The 15,119-nt window shown below is 39.3% G+C and overlaps 1 non-coding gene across 1 annotated transcript; it reads right to left on the bottom strand.

The window, feature by feature from the left end:
- Positions 1–10,117: 10,117 nt before the first annotated feature.
- TRNAP-UGG (transfer RNA proline (anticodon UGG)) lies at positions 10,118–10,191 on the bottom strand. Its single transcript has one exon. It is a non-coding gene; the product is annotated as a tRNA-Pro (tRNA).
- Between the last annotated feature and the right edge of the window lie 4,928 nt (positions 10,192–15,119).

The raw sequence follows: 15,119 nt of genomic DNA, 5'->3' as shown, positions 1-15,119 counted from the left end.
GGTACCCTAGGAGTAACAACTTTGACATAGTTGGGTACTCTGACTTAAACTATGCTGGTTGTAAATTAGACAAAAAAGTACAAGTGGAGAATGCCTATTCCTGGGTCCATATCTAGTCAGCTGGTGTAATAGAAAGTAACAATGTGTTACATTATCTACTACTGAAGCAGAATACATAGCAATGGGAGAATGTGTTACACAATTACTCTGGATGATGCAAACATTAACTGACTATAACTAGAAATACCACAACACTAAAGTATTAATTGATAATATTAGTTCAATCAACTTGACTAAGAACCCAATTCATCACTCTAGAACCAAACATATAGAGATCAAACACTATTTTGTTAGAGACTATATTGCTAAGGGAGAGATTGCACTCAACTATGTTGAGTCCAAATCAAACCTATCTGACATCTTTATAAAACCCTTGCCTGAATATGAGTTTGGCACACTTAGAAGGCAATTAGGAATGTGCTTGGTAGACTAAGGATAAATTTTTAAAATTACTTTTTCTAATAATATTTTTAAAAACTCGTGACTTTCAAATATACTATTACTTAAATTTTAAAGTATTTTTTAAATTATATTTATCTTTAAAAAATTTAGTTTTAAATTTATTTTTAATGTCAAAGTAAAAAAATAAAATTTGGCCTTAGTCTAGACACTCTTAGTAGAGATCATGATCCTATAGACTTAGATTACCATATCTTACAAAGCACACTAGATATAACTTGCTTGTATATTGTGAAACCTAGAATGATGTATGATGCATAGGGTAATGCTTGAGTTTTTCATGCTTATGTCCAAGCATCAAAACAAATCTAGGCTAAAAATAACGAACATGGATCAGGTTAAGTGTTCCTGCTTAGTAAATGCCAGCTGGAATGATACACTTAAACTTAATTAACTTAGTCAAACTACTATCTTATGATCATCAGCCAATACCAATAAGTTAGATATGTACCTAATGGATAAACTTTTTTTTTTTGTCTAAGTATTGTTATATAAAATATATAAATGATATGCTTGAACTCAAACCTAATTTTTCATGTAATTAAAATTTTATGATTTTGGTTCAAAACTTTTTTAAAAGACACCCTCAAGTTTTTAAACGACTATTTTTTATTATGTCAAAGGAGAAGAGTATGATCAAGTTAAGTTTAAATAAAATTTTAAAATTGACTTGGAATGACTTGGAAAATTTTTATTTCAAATACTTGTAAATGTTTTCAAAATTGACTTCAAAATTATTATTTTAAAATATTTACAAAATGCTTTCAATGTTTACAAAATGCTTTCAATGTTTGCAAAATATTTTCAAAAGCTTGATTATGACTTGGATGGTTTTTAAGTAAATTGATAAAGTAAAAAGAACCATCTGGAGAAGAAATAAAAATAAGTTTTTAAAATATTTTCTCTAAATAGACCTTAACTTCAAGGGGAGAATCATGAGTTAAGGGGGAGTCAAAATTTTAAAATTTGAATTCTTATTAACTTGGAAATCTGAGATGGATTTTTTGTTAAAGTAATTTTTTACTTAACTTGGAACCTAGGTTGTCATAATCAAAAAGGGAGAGATTGTTGGTGCAGGGAGCACCAGATGATTGAACTTGAGTTTTGATAATGGCAAAGGGGTTTAAGTTAAGTTTGAGAAGTAGACTAACGAGCTGAATTGAGTGTGCAGGTAGCAAAAGAAAGTCCTAGTCACGACTAGGCAAATGAAGTCCTAATCTGGAGAATTGGGCAAGGAAGACCTAGTTTGGAGGACTAGGCAAGGAAGTACTGATCTAGAGGATTAGAAAAGGAAGATCTGGTTTAGAGGACTGGACAAGAAAGTCCTAGTTAGGAGGATTGGGTAGGAAGTGTTAACAGATTAGAACACTAGATAGGAAAGTCTAGGCGAGCTTAGAGGACCGAACGTCTAATAGTGGAAGTCATGGGGCCGAAGATCAAAGTTGAGCAAAAATTTAACGAGTCTGGAGGACAAGGATGGTAAAAGTTAATTTCTCCTAAGTGGAGTGGGTGAGGGCGCGTTCCTGGTAAGGGAAACAGTAGGCATCACTTTGACCTAGAGTTTCATTGGAAACCTGAAGTCCAGACCAAAATTATTTCCTTCCTGTTTATTTTATTTTTGCACTAACTTGTAATGCAGAAAAGGAGGGATTGAAACTTTGTATTCTGGGCATCCTTATCTAGATCCAGACTATTGGATGGTCCAGGTACCCGGATGTCAGTTGAATGGGCTAGCGAGGCGGATGAGGTGGCAGAGTCCTAATGGTTGGGACATCTCAGCCTCCAAGCGTCTAGAGAGGTTCAAGCCGCCCATATCTAGATAAGGCGATGCGGAGTCAAAATTGATCCGTCAACCTCCATGACAACATCCAAGCGCCCGAAAGATGCCGAGTTAATGTCAGAAATGGATCGACGGGATGATGTGGAGGCGCCCACAAGGACTTCTAGGCGCCTGGATCAGCCTTTATAAGCAGATGCAAGGGGAAACCATAACAAGAACTTCATACTCTTCTACGATGATCTCTTGCATGCAAACAGACAATCTAGAATGCCATCGTAACATCGAGGAACTGCACCGACTTCTACACTACAATTATATTTCGGTAGTCGAAAAATTTACATGTTCGCTTGTGTACTTAATCTCTTAGGACGATAACAGTTTATAGTGAATTGTCTATCAGAAATTTTCACAGATCGTGGATCTTGAAGTAGCAGCCTGTGGCTATGAACCAAGTAAATAAAAGTGTCCTTACTTCTTACTTTCTTCTACACTTTCTATTTTTGTATATTTTCATACTCTGATTTATGCACAAATTACTTATTAATGAGTGAAAAGCAAGAATGTGCTATTCACCCCCCTTCCAGCATTTTCACTCGATCCTATAGAGCACAACTGGTAAGTTAGCATGTCCACATTACATGACAGAGTCTGATGCATTTTCATTAACATACAGTGGTTAGATATCTTGGTTTGATAATCATCGTAAATTTTTACCAGTTGATTTCTCTTTCAGGAGAAATAAGAGAAATTTCTTAAAGAATGTCATAGTTAGAAAACTACCACCCATAATGAAGTTAGGTGCAGAAATCATTGACCAAATAGAAAATTATGGATTCTTACCAGTATATGATCATAATTCTGATGAGATAAATAAATATATTATTAGGATATGCAAATGTGGTTGGAAGAAAAGTTATCACTAATCATCGCTAATCGTGAATATTCTTATAGTGATAATAAAAAAGTTATCACTAATTTCTCATTTTGATAGATCAAACTAATAATGCCATTAATAGTTTTAACTGTGTGACTTAGACTAATTAATATAATAATCAATTTATAGTCAACTAAATTTAGTAACAATTATTTAGTTTTAGTGATAATTTTTTTTATCATTAATACATTTTATATATGTGAAAGACCTTTTTTATTTTAAAAAGAAAGAAACAACTTATTTTGTAATCATTAGATTAACCAAACACTACACGAATATCCTGAAATAGTGATAGAATTAACGATAGATTATAGTTCAATCACTAAATTAGTGAACGAAATAATATTTCGATCGATATATAGCGACAGGCTTTAATACGACCATTGTTATAGCGACCGAACTGTAGTTTGGTCGTTGATATAGCGACTGAACCATAGTTTGATCGCTAATTTAGCCACTGAACTATGAGTCGGTTACTAAATCAGCGACCAAAATTTAGTTCGGTCGCTACACTTAACTTGAATTTTTTGTAATGGCCAAACCCAATCATCGACATAGAGATCAAACTTTGGTTCAGTCATTGAATTAGAGATCGAATCTTGGTTCAATCACTAAAGTTAGCCCTAGAATCCCTACTCGGTCTTGACACATCCCTCCCTTGCCCCAACCCTAATTTCATTCCAACTGCTCAGCGTGATCTCTTCTCCAACCCCGTCATGATCTCCTCTCTAGCCCTGATCTGATCTCCTCTCCGACCATGGTAAGCGTCTCCTCTCCTTTCCTCTCACCTCTCATCACCGTAGGCCAAGCACGACGTCAGCTATGGTTAGCCTTGGGGTCAACTGCGAGGCTGGCCGCAGAGCTGGTTGCAAGGGAGGTCGATCACGATATCAAGCCAAGACGATCGTATGGTTGGCCATGTGGATGGAATTAATTAAGCTCGACCCTGGTTGACCTCGTGGCTACTCGCGTGGCTGGTTGCAAGCTTGTCCTTGGTCGACCACATGCCTAGTTACAAGCTTGACCCTAGTCGACCGCAAGCTCAGCGCTAGATGACCACGTGGTTGCTTGTGTGGATGCACGCGCAATCTTGGCCGGCAGGCTAGGTGCGGAAATAGTCTTGGCCGAGTTGTAGACGACCACAAGCTCAGCCATGGCCTCAACCCTTACTGTGAGGTAGACCGACCGAAAGCTTAGCCGCGGGCATAATGTGATACAACAAGAATTTATTATATTTTTTATATACAAGTAATTGATTAATTGCTCTTTGTTTCATAATTAGCTCTGAGAGAATAAGTGGTATATTGACAGAATTTCACTATTGTATTTAAGGCATTATAAATGTGATTGATGTTAATTTTGGATCATTTTTTATTTTCTCTAAAGATATTTTATTTTTTGAGCACTTATCTATAGCCCGTTTGCTATCTTCTCTTCTAGTGGTACTATTTCTATTGAAGTTCAAACTTCATGTTTAATTTAAGTTTAAGTATTATTAATAGTATTATGTTTTAATGATTTAATTGAGTTTATGTTATAACTATATACATCTTTAGGTTAGCTTTACACATATATTAATGTTGTAAATTTCTTTCTCTTTAGGTTACAATGTATATGAAAAAAATTTGGATGCAAAATAGGTTAGAAAATGAGTTTTGATGGAGTCATAGAGTTTATGGAATTTACTAAGCGTCATCCAAGTTGTATGGATGACGATAAGTTACATTGTCCACGTAATCATTGCAAATGTAAAAATATAATTTTTCATGATGAAGATACTGTGAAAGTATATTTGGGTAAATGTTGATGCAGTCTGACCCTAGTCAGACCTAAGTCTGTTTTGTTGTTTGACAAAGGTTTAGTTGTAGCCGAGCCAAGTCGTTTGTCTAGCCGAGCCGAGAGGTAAAACGAGAAGTGTTTACGGCAAGATGTTTTTTGGCCGAGCCGAACTATTTATTCTGATCATGCCGAGTGCTAAGCAGAGAACTTTTTGGCCGAGAGAATAGATTACCGTACCGAGATGAGAGGCCTTCTGTAAAATGAACAATATTGCTCGAGGAAGGAAATTAAACCTCGAGGCATGAAATTAAACCTAATTGAGGCAGCATTAATAATTGAGGCAGCATTAATAAGTGAGGCACTTAAAGCATTAATCCTTTTAAAGTATTGATCCTCTTGCATGGTGTACGTGAGCATTAATCCTTGTAAGTGAGCATTAATCCTTGTACGTAAGCATTAATCCTTTTGGTCGACCATATGATCGACCAAGATCTCTTGGTCGACCACGTGGTCGACCAGGTCCTTGTGGTCGACCACACTCTAAGCATTAAACTCGGCCGAATTCTCCTGGCTGAATGGGGGCATGGAAATCCGATCGAATGGAAACCTGACAAATGGAGTTAGTCAAATGAAGTCATGAAAACCCGGCGTGGAGTGTAGCCGAATAGGGACATGCCGAATGACATGACCGAATGGATAGAGCCATGACCGAATAGAACTTGTTCAGCCGAATGAAAACCCGACCGATTGAAAATACGGCCGAATGGCCGAATGGAAATCAATAGGACATGACCGAATAGACTTGGCCGAACAATGGAAACAAAGGAGTACGGCCGAATGGAGAGTCTGTCGAAACAAGAAGACCTGTCATGCCGTGCCGTGGCGAGAGTACCTGCCGAGACGAGAGCTGATTTTACCGAGACGAGAAGCATAGGGAGACTACCTTTTGAACATACCCATTAACTTTTCAAATAGAAAATATTTGAAAATACCCATTAACTTTTCTTTCTTTTATAAAGAAAAAGGAAACTTTTAATTCCCTAATTCCACCTATTTTATAACATGCTCTACTGTAACTTATTTCAAAACAAAAGCAAGCATTCAAGTGCTTTTGCTTTTACTTTAGAAAACGTTGCTCTTACTTCTTACTTGAGAAATCTTGGTCGACCACGTGGTCGACCATGTTATTTATGATCGACCATGTGGTCGACCAGGTCTATTGCCAAGATATGGATACCAAGACTAGCCGAGCCGAAGACTAGCCGAACCGAATGGAAATCCGGCCGGCCGAATGGAATACTACCGAATGGGTACTTAGCCGAATGCCGAATGGATAATGTGCCGAATGAAGCATGGCCGAACGGAATGGAGAGTAACGAAGGTTCCTGCCGAGAAGCGAGGTCAAGAGGCATAGAGGCCGAGACGAGAGGCCGAGGGGGAGAGCCGCTTGATCGACCAGATCGACCAGCTGATCGACCACATGGTCGACCATAGCCATGCTCTCCTGGTCGACCACCTGGTCGACCAGGCTGGTCGACCAAGTGGTCGATCAGGCACTTGTGGTCGACCATGTGGTCGACCACTCCTCGCTAACTTGTTTTCAACTTGGTTTTGGCCAGGTTAACTTCATCAGAAGCTTTGGTAGCTTAGGACCATACTAGCCGAGAGCTTGGTGCTCATGGGCGAATGGAGAGAGCTTTGGTAGCTTGTCTCCAGATTGGTCCAAAAGGAGCCTTGGTGGCTTAGGACCGATTTGGCCAGGAGCTTGGTGCTGATGGGCGAATGGAGAGAGCTTTGGTAGTTCATCTCCAGATTAGTCGAGTTCAGGGAGCCTTTGTGGCTTAGGACCGAAGTAGCCGAGAGCTTTGTGCTGCGAATGGAGAATGCTTTGGTAGCTCGTCTCCGATGGTCCAGGAGGAGCCTTGGTGGCTCAGGACTCGGATTGACCGAGAGCTTTGGTAGCTCGATTTCAGGGAGCCTTGGTGGTTCAGAACCTGAGTGGCCGGAAGCTTGGTGCGAATGGCCAGGATGGTCCGAGAGAGCTTTGGTAGCTCGGCTCGGGACCATGAGCTTTGATAGCTCGATCTCAAGGAGCCTTGAGGGCCTTCCTCAGGGAGCCTTGGTGGCTCAGCTGAGTGTTCAGGAGGAGGGCCTTGGTGGCTCGGTCTCCTGATTGATCCGAGAATGCTTTGGTAGCTGGTCTCGTGCATAACTATCACATTGCCTTTTCTCATATTCTGTCCTGATATTAGAATGTTCTAATGCTGCTTTTGAGTGTGCAGGTATACAGGACAAGTTTGCGGGAAAATTCAAATAAACACTACAAGTTCCAAGGCAACTTTCGAGCTGTCTTTTCTGCAAAGAGAATTTCAGGTAAACGGCGGACGCAAGCTGGTGGCAGAACCTGCAGTTGGCAGGAAATGGAAGCTGCAGCTTTTTGCAGAGGTCCGTTGGGTACTGGAATTAAGCAGAAGTATAAAGGAGCTGGAAAAGAGGCTGAGGAAGAACTTTTGAACGTTCATTCTTTGTAAGCGCTGTTCAGAAACCTTGAGCTCAATCTGCAAGTCGAAGCTAGAGGAAGAAAAAGAGCAACGTCCTGGTTTTTGGAGAGATAGGCCTGAGTTGCAGGCGGTCTTTGTTGTTCTTCTCATCCTTAGTCTTTGACGCATTCTAGTTCTACTTTGTCTTGTGCTTTATTTTCATATCTGTTAAGACAAAGCTGTGGAGAGGTTCCTCCACCGAGAAGGAGAAAGAATATAGCTGGTGTTACCGGGGTCTGATCTGCCGAAAGATCAAGGGATCGTCCACCTTACGGACACGCCGAGGAGTAGGAGCAAGTTATCTCCGAACCTCGTAAATCCTCGTCTTAGCTTGCTGATCTTCATCTGCCTCTGATTAAGGTGTTATTTCCGCTGCATAACCAAAGATTAAGCAAGTAAAGCAAAAAGTGTGGACGGCTATTCACACCCCCCCTGTTCAAGAGATCCGTGTCCTCAAGATGATTAATCCATATTAATCATACATGATGAATCAAAATCCACCTTGGTTTAATTTGAGTCTAATTCAAATTCAACTCATGCATGATAACTTTCATGCATGTAACTTCCTCTTCTTAATTGCATGATTAATCCACATTAATCATGCATGATGAATCAAAATCCATCTTATTTGAGTCTAAGTCAAGTCTAGGCCATCTAATGAGCTTAATTGTTCTTTTAGTCAAACTAAAATGAACTCATCTCCAAATAGAGTGTTATTTATGTGTGACCCAATAGGTTCTTGTAACGTTGGCAATGTTTCTAAAATCTATTTTAGAAACATAAGCAATGAGCGACATCTAATAATGCATCATTGCTACCCAAGTGACAAGAATGTAGAGATCCGACATAACCTTCATGACTATGACAATGTATGATCATGTCTTTCCATCCTCGATATCTAGATTGATCAATAAGACATAGACCATGTCATCCTCTTATCAATTTTTATGTTTCTTGATCCCAAGTAGACTCATTCAAGCAAATGAGCTCAATATCTCATATTGACTCATTTGATAATGGTCATATATTTCGTAGTCCTACTCTATCAAGAGGTCGTAAGATATCATTCCTGTTATATGGGATGGATAGATCCCATCTACATCACTCATATCTCTTCTCATAATTTGTTACATACCCAGTGATCGCCTTTATAGTTTACCCTGTTACGGGTGACGTTTGACGATACCAAAGTACATAACTCCTTATGTAGGGAATTGTATTGACTTCAGGCCTAAGGACTATTCATACCAATAGTCACATGAGAAAGTTTATGACACTCATATAATGATCCATGAAACTTTCTCATGGCAAGTCAATTCAGTATACATTCTGTAATGTATACTCATGTGCCAACTCAATATCTCATATTCATGACTTGTGAGATCAAGTTATCCAGTTGACCTACATACTAGTCTCAGCGCATTAATTGTCAACTGAACATGTTCAAGTTGGAAACTCAATTCAAGTCAAACTTGAGGAAGAGAATTCCAGGTTGAAACTTTAAATTGACGATCTGAAATGATCGTTGGAAAACTTTACTTTGGACTCTAATTATCCTAACATAATACTAAGGGCTGGTTCCAGAGATCTAGGCTTGGACACAAATCCAAGCAAAAAATCATATATGTCTTTATTAAATCAACCCAAGAAACCAAGAGTCCAAGCATGGGTTCCTATGTCCAACCTGACCAATCCAGTTGGACTGAACCTGTACTGATTCTATGAGCTTCTTATTTTTATGTATTGATTCTATGAAAGCATAGTATGTTACCATTATAGCATAATAAGATTCATGCATAATTAATGATGAAATTCTTTAATCAATTAATTCTTGCATTCCTTAATCTTTACTATATGGTAGGCTTCATAGATGGCGAAACAAATTAAGAGTATCATGAGTGAAGAGTTTCGGGTAAAACTAAACTTAAATCTTTTGTATTTGATTCGACTTCACTTGTCAAACAACAAAACAGACCCAAGTCTGACCAGACTCAAATCTGACCGGGTCAAACTGCATCAACAATCTCCCCCTTTTTGTTGTTTGACAACCTGATTTAAGTTTAGCCGGGTTAGGTCTTTTTCTAAACTGAACTATCTCTCCCCCTTTGTCAAACATCAAAAAGAATCTGTGGAGATTAGAATTTGATTTATAAAAATACTCCTCTTTTTTAAACTTAATACTAAAGGATGAGAAGAAACAATCAGGAGTAATAGGAACTTCCCCTCAATTCATGGTCGTCCTCTTATCCCCTTAATGATTCACATTTAGCCCGGGTAGAATGTTAGACAAATCTCCCCCTTATCTAAACTTAAATAACTCTACCCTTCGCGATTCAAGTTTTGCCCGGGTAAAACATGTAAACAACTCTCCCCCTAAAAAGATTCAAGTTTAGCTCGGGTAGAGTATTTTCTAAGTTTAGCTCGGATGGCAGGGGATACAACTGTACTGTAAAGAAATCTACCCCAATGCTTCTTGCATACATATAGTATAAAAAACGGAAAATTATGTACAATTTGAATCGTTCTCAATTAATCCTCGTTACTGTCCATAGAAGAAGTAATAGGTAGGGATGACAGGATTTGAACCCGTGACATTTTGTACCCAAAACAAACGCGCTACCAAGCTGCGCTACATCCCTTTTTTTTCAAATTGTTGGGCAGTCTCATTCTACAAAATACCTGTCTTGTTTTCCATATCTTCATTTTTTTCAGTATTTCAGTAACAATTCAGATTGCTCGAAATCAAACCAAGCTTTCAAAACCTCTAAAACTAATCTATCAACATCCAACAGCTAAAGTACCAATCACTAACAAGAAGTCAAGCATTGTAAACAGGAATTGGATCAAACAAATTTGAGGAATGAATTGCAGAAACAAAAATCAGAAATCAATATCAGAAACTACATCCCCTGCTTCCTCTTCCTCGTGTCTCTCAGCTTGGTGTCAAACAAACTGCCGAATCCACAATGTGGCCTCAAAAATCCCTTTAGAAGCTTGAACACAATCGCCAGACTATTTGCTCGCGCCCATGGTTCTGAAATGTAACGCCCGCCCTTACGTGGGCCCTTGACGGACGCTACAGTTCTACTATCCATTCATACATTCATCTTCTATCATATATGAGAAATTTAAAACTAAACTTTGCAGCGGAAACATAACTACTTTTTATAAACAAAGTTCATATATGATAACAGAATAATAAAACTAACCTAGGTTGCATGACAATTCTAGATGATAAAGTTTTTCGAGTCATTAATAAAACATGGAAATTAAAACATTTTTTTTTAACATGCAATAAATATTTGCATGGCCAAGGCTTGGTTAAGTCACCACCACACACATCTTCTCAGCCCTGTCCTGCTGCCTCCTCATTTATGGCTCCCACATAAATAAGAAGCTGTGCAGCAGCCACAAAAAAGGAGTTTGATGAAATATAGAATAAAGATATACCAACAAGAACCAACCCCAACGAAAAAGCAGAATAAATAGGATTGGTAAGTAATACAACTCCCATACCCCCTAATAGAAGAACTGACCCCAGAAATGCTACAAGAATATCATGTGTTGGTCTTGGTAAATCCATTATGTATAAAATGTCCATTGGCTTAGTACCTGTTAACTGGATCTGCAATATAAGGAAAGTATCTATAAGCACAAAGCTTAGTAAGTTCCTTTCCTACTCACAAAATCCATCGTTACATAAAAGCATAACATTAAAACATACAAGCATACCAACATCTCCTAAACAGACATAATCAATCATTGACATTTACATCACAGACATGCAACCTAGTCATCATTTGCCTTTTTGAAAATACTTAGCTTAATAAATAAACATAATCATCATCATTTTGGGGATCCCTGACTTGTACCCATTCATTTCTTTTGCGCGCATTCATTCAAAGCGGGTACGAGGTAGCTAGTCTCGTCCCACCGACATACTAGGTCTTCTCAAATGTCCTTCAACCTAGGGGCGTTCTTAGGTACCCATCCCTTGGATCCCTTTCGGGTTCCGGTACAAGCCATTCATTTAAAGTAAAATATTTTTTATACTTTCTTTTTTTTCCATCATAGCATGGATGTTCCATATCATCTTTCTTTCATTCATAGTGAACATTCACGTCATGCATATTCAATACATTCGTCATAAGGTATTACATAACATCTTGTGCTTAACAACCTTTAAACCTTGATTCAGGTTTGGTTGCACTTTCTCCGTAAGATTTAGCTTTATTAACCTTAAACCGACCAAATCAGGAGATTTATGTCCCTATCATCGATCAGAAGATCAATTGATAGTTTTAAATCGATCCAAGGGTCGATTTTATTCAAATAATCATCACAGTAGCCTCTGTAATCGATCAACCGATCGATTACAGAAGCTTAATCGATCAGAAGATCGATTTCTTCCTTACGTTGTTCACAGTAGGCTTGGTAATCGATCAACCGATCGATTACAGCCTCGTAATCGATCAGCCGATCGATTACGGCCTCTTAATCGATCGGGTGATCGATTAAGAGTCGCGGATTTCATTCCTCGTTAAAGCGTGTAATCGATCGGATGATTGATTACACTCTCTGGTAATCGACCAATCAGTCGATTACCAGAGTTTCTGTTGGTTTCTAAGTTCTGTTCTAAGTTCTGTTTAATCCAGAAACAAGAATCTATTTTAAATTTTTACCGAACCCTAACATGATCAAATTCTAGATTTTTACCACATGGAATACATGACATATATGAATTACACGCAAGGCTTTTTGTTATTAATTTTTGTTACAACCTAGACTACCTACTGTAAAACTGGGAAAATCTATCGATCATAATAATAACAATCATCCTGTAAACTTTAATTATCAGGCACATCATTCAATCATTCCGTAGCAACTATTAAATTGCAGGGAGGGGATACTTATAAAAACCTAAAGCAGATTTAAGCAAGAAACTATAAACATACCTGCCTTAAACTTTTAACGAATCATAAGTTTTTCAACAGAAACATAGAAAACCACATACATCTTAACTATTATACCGCAGGTGAGAAGGAACTTACAGTTCTCGAGATTCCTAACTATTATCAAGATCGCCTTCCTTGGTCGGAGATGACTTCCCAACCCTCCTAGATGTCTCGGCCAGGAGCAACAGAGAAAAGAAGGCAAGGAGAGGATGAGACAGAGAAGCGAAAGGGGAAAAAGGCTCGAGGAGAGGGTTTATAAAGGGAAGATAACAGGCTCGTAACTCCCCACTCTCCCACGTCTTAACCCCACTAAGCCTCTCCGTTTGCTTTAATGAAACTTCATGAACCCTTAGGTTTAACAAGCATTTCCCTCATGCCTTTAACAAGAATTAACTACTATCTCTTATGGTTACTTAAGGCTTGCTATACATTAGAGGTCCAAGGGTCAATCCTTGGCACCTCCACATTTTTCTTTCCTTTTTCCCTTTTATGCATTTTAACCCCTTACCATCAACATCTTAGGCCATTTTTTTTTAAACCTACATACTCATTCCTTTTGATCATAATAAATCTAACATTTATGCATAAATATCCAGAAATTATTGAAGGAAATTTCGGGTATTACATGAAAACCCGAAGAAACCCTCTTCAGTTCAACAGCAGCTGGTGTTCGAGTCGCGTTCAGTGTTGCAAACTGGAATGGTACACCTCTCCTCGCGCCGGCGAAGTCTAAGACCCCTCAAGCTTGCTCCGAAACCTATAGAGAACCCCTCTTCCAATTTCGGTTGCTAAAGATGTCGTAGCTCGCCGGGATTGCAGCGAACAAGGGAATCCAGCGGCGGAGAAACCCTCGCCGTCACTAGCTTCTAGCCGCCTATTTCCGTCCAACTCAGCGGTCCTAGCTTCCTTGAGGATCCAGCAGCATGAAGGAATCGGATTGGGTGGATGTGGCTAACGTGGAGTTACGCTCTTCAACAGGGCATCCGCGCACGAGAAGATGATGAGCAGTGCCGCAGCTAGCACTCTTCATTCCCTAAATTTCGGCTATATATACCCTTGATTAATCGGCCGATCTCAGCCTTTAATTTAGAATCCAACTGTGCTGACTTGATCTGAGGTTTAGGGCAGCTTAGGGCTTCCAAAAAAATTAGAGATTTTGATCAGGCTTGATCTAGGTCATGTCCTCCATGTTGGCTTGATCAATTTGGGCAAATTGGCTCGATTTAACCACGATTGAGCTTGAATTTGATCCGATTTGAACCCTACAATCAATAAAACTCAATTAATGCCAAAAATTATCATTAATTCATGAAAATTATAGTCAAGCTTTAGATTATGCAATAGAGGACAAATATGATCAAATCGATTCATTTTATAATTTATTTTCCTATAAAAACCCAAAATGGAATCGATTAAAATTATAAAAACCCTAAGTCATCACCCAGTCACTTGAGGTCCATTCACCTTCTTTGCCGAACCAACTGATTTCTTTTTCTTCTTTCTGCCTTTCGGCTTAGAAGCAAAAACCTTTTCTGTAGGATCGATGTACGTGCTAGAGGGGGGGGGGGGTGAATAGCGCATGTCACTTTTACAAAATTTGTTCGTTCGAATCTATCAAAACTCGCAGCTGAATATAAGAACATAAAACACAAGCACCCGCGGATTTACTTGGTTCCTAACACCCTAGGGTTAGTACATCCAAGGCCTATGTATGGGAGGCGCCCGTCCACTAATGGTCTCCTTTCCGAAGTTGTTCGAAGGCGGAGAAACCCGTCTTACAGTCCAATAAATAATGATATAAAATGAATACAGAAAAGACTAGTAAGAAAGGATTAACCAAACAATAGCCGCCGATCTGGAAGTCCGAGCGCTGCGCACTCCTCCTGGATCTTCCCCGGTTGCACGTGTTTGGCCTCGGTAGCGTTCAGGAACACCAATAGTTGAGCAGGGAACTTTCTTGCTTGAATGGAGTTGCTTCTGCATGTTCACGACCTTTTATAATGGTCCTGAGTCGACTCAGATCCCTATCTGGGTCGACTCCAGCTTGCGTGGCAAATAAAACTTCATCCTGCTCGTTATCTGCTGTCCGAGTTGACTCAAATGACTTTCTGAGTCGACTCCAGCCCCTTGAGTCGACTCCAACCCGAATCTGAGTCGACTCCAAAAATTTTTTTTGTAGATATTTGAAAGGGCTTTCCAACGCATCTGACCGTGCCTCATTTTGAGTCCCGAGTCAAAAGTTATGACCCGTTGAAGTTGACCCTGCATTTTGATTCCTACAAAACAAGCATGAAAACAACCAAGCCAACATAGCTTTACCTTGTGGGTCTAACTTCGGATTTCTACCGAAATCCTGGGTTAGTTTGACGCCTCCTGTTCTATTCCAGGAATGCACCCCTACCCACTCCACTCAGGAGAATTTATGTCAACCAAGTCCTCCAGACTTGTTCGACTTGTGCTCGGCTCTGTCCTAGCCCCCTAGGATTTTTGCTGCGGTTCGGTTCTCTCTAACCAACCCAGACTTCTGCTGCGACTCGGTCACCCAGACCAGCCTAGACTTCTGCTACGACTCGGTCACCTAGACCGGCCCAGACTTCTGCTGCGACTTGGTC

The sequence above is a fragment of the Curcuma longa genome, chromosome 5 (genome assembly GCF_044706935.1).
Source record: "Curcuma longa cultivar G26 ecotype Majalengka, Jawa Barat chromosome 5, ITB_CL_G26_1.1, whole genome shotgun sequence".
NCBI lineage: Eukaryota > Viridiplantae > Streptophyta > Magnoliopsida > Zingiberales > Zingiberaceae > Curcuma > Curcuma longa.
The sequence above is the reverse complement of the archived record's forward strand: the minus strand, read 5'-3'. Positions and strand labels throughout refer to the sequence as shown.